General features: G+C 43.9%; 1 pseudogene; it reads left to right on the top strand.

Annotated features, from left to right (window-relative positions):
• The first annotated feature begins 510 nt into the window (after nt 1–510).
• LOC101987203 lies at nt 511–1,366 on the top strand (annotated as a pseudogene).
• The last annotated feature ends 5,565 nt before the right edge of the window (nt 1,367–6,931 follow it).

The following is a 6,931-nucleotide window of genomic DNA, read 5'->3' as shown; positions in this document are numbered from 1 at the left end:
TCTCACATAGCATGTGTCTTTATTCTTCAAACCACATGGATGTATGTTTCTTCTGCTGTGTGCGGTGCAAGAATGCAGAGGCACAGAAAGTAAATTTTGGTGTAAGAGACTACGGATAATCAGAACTCAAATGGAATTCTAAACCTGCTCTGTTTGGCTTCCTTCTCTCCAGCTTTCTCCCTGACTCCACATCTTTTACCTCTTCATGACCTACCTCTGTCCTAATGAGTCCGCATCTTTATTTTAAGAAAAAAATTAATCTTATTGGCTCTGCTAATAGTCAACATGTTTCTTGGCCACCTTTTTAATCAGGAGATCTCTGTGGTCATTGATCAAGCGATGGATGAGTGACAGCCAGACTCCATGGCTCACTCAGTTGTAACCCCGAGATTGGAGCAAGTTGGCGGAGAAGGGGTGCTAGTAGAATCATGCTTCTGGAAGAGCGTCCTGGGCATGAAAACACAGAAGGGTCCTTAAGATTTTAATGGGGGAATTCATGTGAAGGTCAGAGTGGAAGCAGGTGTGAGTGGGTGCAACAGAAGGAATCATGGCTGCCAAAGTGTTTGAGTCCATCGGAAAGTTCGGCCTGGCTTTAGCAGTGGTAGGAGGCTTGGCGAACTCCACCTTGTATAATGTGGATGCTGGGCACAGAGCTGTCATCTTTGACTGATTCTGTGGAGTACAGGACGTCGTGGTAGGGGAAGGGACTCACTTTCTCATCCCTTGGGTACAGAAACCAATTATCTTTGACTGCCGCTCATGACCATGGAATGTACCAGTCATCACTGGAAGCAAAGATTTGCAGAACGTCAACATCACACTACACATCCTCTTCCTGTAGAAGGCCAGCTAGCTCCCTTGTATCTACACCAGCTTCAGCCAGGACTATGATGAGCGGGTGCTGCCTTCCATCACCACAGAGATCCTCAATTTGGTGGTGGCTCACTTTGATGCTGGAGAATTGATCACCCAGCGGGAGCTGGTCTCTCGGCAGGTGAGTGATGACCTCACAGAGAGAGTAGCAACATTTGGGCTCGTCCTGGATGATGTGTCCTTGACACATCTGACCTTTGTGAAGTAGTTCACTGAAGCAGTGGAAGCCAAACAGGTGGCTCAGCAGGAAGCAAAGAGGGCCAGATTTGTGGTGGAAAAGACTGAGCAGCAGAAGAAGGCAGCCATCATCTCTGCTGTGGGCGATTCCAAGGCAGCTGAGCTGATCGCCAACTCCCTGGCCAAGGCAGGTGATGGCCTGATTGAGCTGCAGAAGCTGGAAGCAGCTGAGGACATTGCTTACCAGCTCTCTCGCTCTCGGAACATCACCTACCTGTCAGCGGGGCAGTCGATGCTCCTCCAGCTTTCCCAGTGAGCCCCCCTGCTTGCACCTTCTCAGGCCAACCAGGCCGTGGCCTCCATCATTCTGAATACACTTTCCTTCTTCCCCACCCCAGAAATCACTGTGAAATTCCATGACTGGCTTAACGTGAAGGAAATAAAAGCAGAATCACTTCAGAACTGTAATTACCAAATTAAAAAAAAAGATTTTAATGACTTCATTGACAACATTATTATTGAAAAAATGAAGCATTTTATTGACCACTTCCTTGTACCAATTTACAAATCCTCACACAATAAAAAAAAGGATAGGTTTCAATATCTCTATTTTACAGACATAGCTCTGGATAGAGGCTGGTCAGTTCCCATGTGGCTCTTCAGTCCAAACCCCACCACCTTGATTATCACTACATCACATTCTAAGCTAATCTATCCTCCCTAACTTTCTCAGATTATGAACCAAAGGTCAGGCTCAATACCTCTAAAACATGCATCAGTGATGCGAGATGTCCTACTGTATATGTGTTGCTCTTATTGGTTAATGAATAAAGATGCTTTGACCTATGGCAGGGCAGAATATAGCCAGTCTGGAAGAGATACATAGAGAGAGTAGGTGGAGTCAAAGAGATGCCATGTAGCTGTAGAAGGAGAAAGACACCAGAAAAGCTTACTGGAAGGCCACAGCCTCGTGGTGATACAGAGATTAAAAGAAATGGGTTAATCTAAAATGTAAGAGTTAGTTAATAAGAAGTCTGAGCTAATATGGCAAACAGCATTGTAATTAATATAGTTTCTTTGAGATTATTTGGGTCTAAGCAGTCGGAAAATAAACCAACAAGCAGTCTCCACTTGCAAATGGTGCGTCAATGTGGGTCAACTACGTCCATGTAAAACCTGAGAGAGCTTGGGAGGATATTCTATACACAAAAAATGGAGTTAAGTACAGCTTCTTGGTAGCCACATTTTTTCAGACAGGCTCTGTTTGTAGGCTGCAAGCAGTGGCACAGTTCATTTAAGAAATGACAGCTTCCTGATTCTTGCTGGCAGCATGAACTCTGACCCATTGGGGAGGTCCTGCACTGCAATGGGGCTTGTGAGCAGTGTGCTACTAATTGTTTAATGGTGACATGGATCATGCATCACTGGAGTTGCAGCTGTGAGATGGCTCACGAAGGCGGTGAACATACCTCTGTCATGTTGGACTGGGCAGAGCAAGCAGGCAGGGCTGTGGAGTTGGTACTAGCTTATACAGCAGTGTAGTATGAGAGGGGCAGGCTGCATCCTGCCACCCAGCTAGCTTAACCCAGAAATAACCACATGGAAATTGTATAAATTCAACACTGCCAGGCCTAACTCACATCTTGATTTAACCCATTTCTAATAATCTGTATTGCCACTTGAATGTGGCTTACCGGGATGAATCTAACCAGTGTCTGTCTCAGGCAGGAGGAGCATGGCGTCTGTCAGACTTCCCTTCTTCCCAGCATTCTGTTCTGTCTACTCTGCCCACCTAAGGGCTGTACTATCAAAAGGCCAAGCAGTTTTCTTTATTAATTAACCAATGAAAGCAACAGATAGATAGAAAACACTCCTACATCATTTCCCCTTTTTCTGTTTAAACAAAAAGAAGGCTTTAACTTTAACATAGCAAAATTACATATAACAAGACAGTTATAAAGCATGAATTACAGTCACAATATTTATATCTATTTTATCCTAACAATGGAAAACTATAACTGTGACTAACCATTCTTCAACTCCATCAAAGACTCCAGAATATGGCATTTTAAATGTTTTAATAACTTAGGGCTTTTCATGACAATGAGACACATCTGCTCCTGGCAGCACCAATCTACTTCAAGAGGAAGATGGGCATTGAAGAGGCTAGAGCTAATGGGCCAAGTAGTGTTTAAAAGAATACAATTTCCCTGTTATTATTTCCAGGGCTAAGCTAGCTGTGTGGGAGCTAGGCGGGACAAAAAGCAGGCCTGCTCTCCTCATCACTACACCTTGAGGACTTGGAGCTGTTTACAGTAATGTGTCTATGAGAAATTCAGAGTCTACCTAAATTCCTAAGTTACTGAGGCTCAGTTTCTCAGCCCCTGGGTGAATGAGAGTCAGTAAGTTTCATTCTTGTGCATGGCTCCTGATGTGAAGATGTCTGGGCTGAAACCTGACCACCTCTCCTGATTTCTGCCATTCTTTTAACTGTATCACTGCCAGTGAAGTACAGCAAGGCCGGACACACACAAGAAACTGGAGTCTCATTTTCAGGTGTAGCCATAGTTCTGGGGAGAAACACCACCTAACCACCGAGGACCACCTGGGAAACACATAGGTAGGTGGGGAAGACAGAACAGAATGCTGGGAAGAAGGCAGTGAGGCAGATGCCATGATTCTTGGACCCGAGACAGATGTAGGATAGAATCTTTCCCAGTAAGCCACCACCTTGTGATGCTACATACATTATTAGAAATGGGTAAATCAAGATGTGAGAGTTAGCCAGTAAGAGGCTAGAGCTAATGGGCCAAGCAGTGTTTAAATGAATACAATTTGTGTGTTGTTATTTCGGGTGTAAAGCTAACCATACGGGAGCTGGGAAGGATGAAAAGTAGGCCTGATCGCCTCCTCACTACATTGAGGCAAGAGTCATCTTTGATATTTTTAGTCTGGAAATCTCTTAGAGTATGCATTAAAGTTTTTAAAAATCATTTACAAACTTTAGCCTTCAGATGCTGGTAAGATTTATCAAGTTTTATGACTATTGTTCATACATTTCACTAATAGTAAAATCTTTATGGCAACTATGCTGTGCGATGTATTCACCTTCCTTTCTTCCTTTGTTCTTCTTTTCTTTCAACAAGGTCTGTACATGTATGTAGCCTGTGTTCCTCTTTTTCATGCCTCCTGAGTATGGAACCACAGGCAGGCACCACAATGTTCAACTCTCATTTAACTTTTTAGCAACACTATGAGGTTTGCTTTCACTAATGAGGAGGAACTCCTCTATGTGGCACTGCATGTGTGTAACTGAGCTAGTTCTTACCCTAGATGCCAACTGTATTCAAAACCTGACTTCCCCCTCCAAATGTGTTCTTTTTATTTCTTAGAAAATTCTGGGAGTTATCTGCAGGTCATGCTGCCCAGCTATAAACTGTACTTTTCTTATCTGCTGCCTAGGTATTATTCGAGATGGGAAATTGTGTGTGTGTGTGTGTGTGTGTGTGTGTGTGTGTGTGTGTGTGTGTAGTTCTGTGGATGTGGGTGTGCATGTGTGCACATGTGAATATGTATGCATGTGTGTACAAAAGCTTCCATATTTCTGTGTAGGCACATGGATTTTCTGTGACACAGTAGGATGAGCAGAGATGTACTCAAGATAGCAGGTTATGTAGCATCCACCGATGGTTCAGAGAACAAGGGTCACAGTGAGTCCCGACTGGGCTCTGTCAACTCAGACATCTTCAGTTTTTCCCATCTCCATCTCCTGCTAGATAAGTGTTCTGTGGGAGGCTGTGATGGAGAATCCTAGATTGAGAGATGGGCGTGGCTTCTGGAATGAATACTCAGCTTCCTGGCACATAGACGAAGTGCAATATGTTATTCTGGGAAGAAAAGGTGGGTTCCATTTGTTGACTCCCTGGGCTTCCTGCTGAGCACTCTGCGGTAATGAACCTGTTTATTTCAGACTTCTTTCTGCCTGAGTATTTCTCACAACAGCCCCAAAGGGGAAAGTCCTACTGCCCCAACAGAAAAGCCTAGAAAAGACCCCTCTACTAGCAGGACACAGACTCCAGTCAGGAGGAGAGTTTTACCTTTTCCTACCATCTGTGACATGTGTCCACAAGGCTGCCCCAAAGTTCAGACAGACGAACGATGTCTGCCAGGAGGACATTCTCCTCAGGAAGAGTGGAAACATGAGAAGCGTGAGAAAGGGGAATGAGAAGCATGGTCTGTTCGCGTTGTCTAAAGGGCCAGCAGGATGCTCAACGAGTAACACAGCTTCTTAGCAAGCCTGAAGATCTGAGTTTGATTCCTGGTACCCATGTACCAGGACAGGACAAGAGCCAACTCCTTCAACTTGTCTTCCAGCATTTCATACACTGCGGCACGAGTTTACCTACACAAATAAATATAATATACATATACACAAAATTGGTCAATCAAAATCTAACTTAAAGACTGATTGTCATTGATAAGGTGAAAACTGTTCTAGTTCTCTCTGTGAAACTCAAGGTAGTATTGGCTTTGTGATTTGCAAATGGCTGAATTGTTTCCACTCTGCAGTCTGGACATGTGAGTATGGCTAGGGAAAGCAGGTAGAGTATGATGTGTGTCTTATTGAAAGCATGACAGACAGGTGTTTCTGTGGCTTCTGTGACACATATAACTGTCATTATGCCTGACACAGCTGGGAGCTAGACAAAATGGACTTCACGTTTTTTCTTTCCTTTTCTCTATTTTTATTTATTTGTGTGTGTGCATCTCTCTCTCTGCAGAGCTGTGCATGTCATAGTGCCTGTATGAGGGACAACTCTTGAGAGTCACTTTTCTCACTACCTGTGAGGCCATGGAATGGAACTCAAGTCATCAGAGTTTGCACAAATATTCATCTACATGATAAGACACAGATGAGCTTTACTGAGAAGTGAGGCCTTTGTAATTAATTCTTTGCTATAAGGGTGTAAAATTTTAGCAATAAAGTATATGGCAGCAATTGTTTCACCAAGGAGAGGCATTCAAAGACTCTTATACAGCACCCCACCATCCCATTTCTGCTTCTGATGATGGGAACGCCAGGACAGAATATGTGGGTTCTCAGAGGCAAATCCTTAGACATTCATGACATCTTCTATTCTCCTCCCACATGAGGTCTCTGGACAGCCCTTCTGGACTGTACCCTGGGAAATTTCTCTTATGCCCTAGTTGCTTCTCTCTCCCCAAGGGAAAGCTCCACTGCTCTGGGTCTTGAGGGACAGCTGAGGTTCATCTGAACAGTGCAGCTTCCTACATACTTTGGTGGAGAGACCTTTATCCTTGTTTGGGCTGTCAAACATATGTTTTTAAAAGATTTTCTTATTTTTCTTCAAGGTGTATTTTGCCTACATGTAAGTATAATTACTGTGTGTATGTGGTCCCCATGGAGGCCAGAAGAGGGCATCAGAGCTCCTGGGATTGGAGGTAAACCACTGTGTGGGTGCTGGGAACTGAACCCAGGTCCTCTGAAAGAACAGCAGGTACTGTTAACGGCTGACTTATCTCTCTTTCCCTCAAACATACTTTTAAATAACATTGGAAGCTTTTTTGGGAATATGTGACTCTGAGATCCACAGGAATTCCTCGGCCAGTTAGAGTAATTGAGCCATTTCCTGGGTGTGATTGCTTCCACTCTCGCATGTTCTCACTCCCTTTTGCAATATTTCTCCAGCAAAAAAAAAAAAATGTATATTTCTCTGCAAGAGAGTGACCAGTCGGTCCACTCTTCACAGGTATGGAGCAGGTTCATTGTGACTTCCAAAGATTGACATTGACAAACCCCCTTTTCCTGCTTTGCCAACATCATCCCAGTTTTATCATTGAAGGCCTCACAACTAGGAAA

Source organism: Microtus ochrogaster, chromosome 7, assembly GCF_000317375.1.
Source record: "Microtus ochrogaster isolate Prairie Vole_2 chromosome 7, MicOch1.0, whole genome shotgun sequence".
In the NCBI taxonomy this organism is placed as follows: Eukaryota; Metazoa; Chordata; class Mammalia; order Rodentia; family Cricetidae; genus Microtus; species Microtus ochrogaster.
This window is presented reverse-complemented; position numbering and strand designations above follow the sequence as displayed.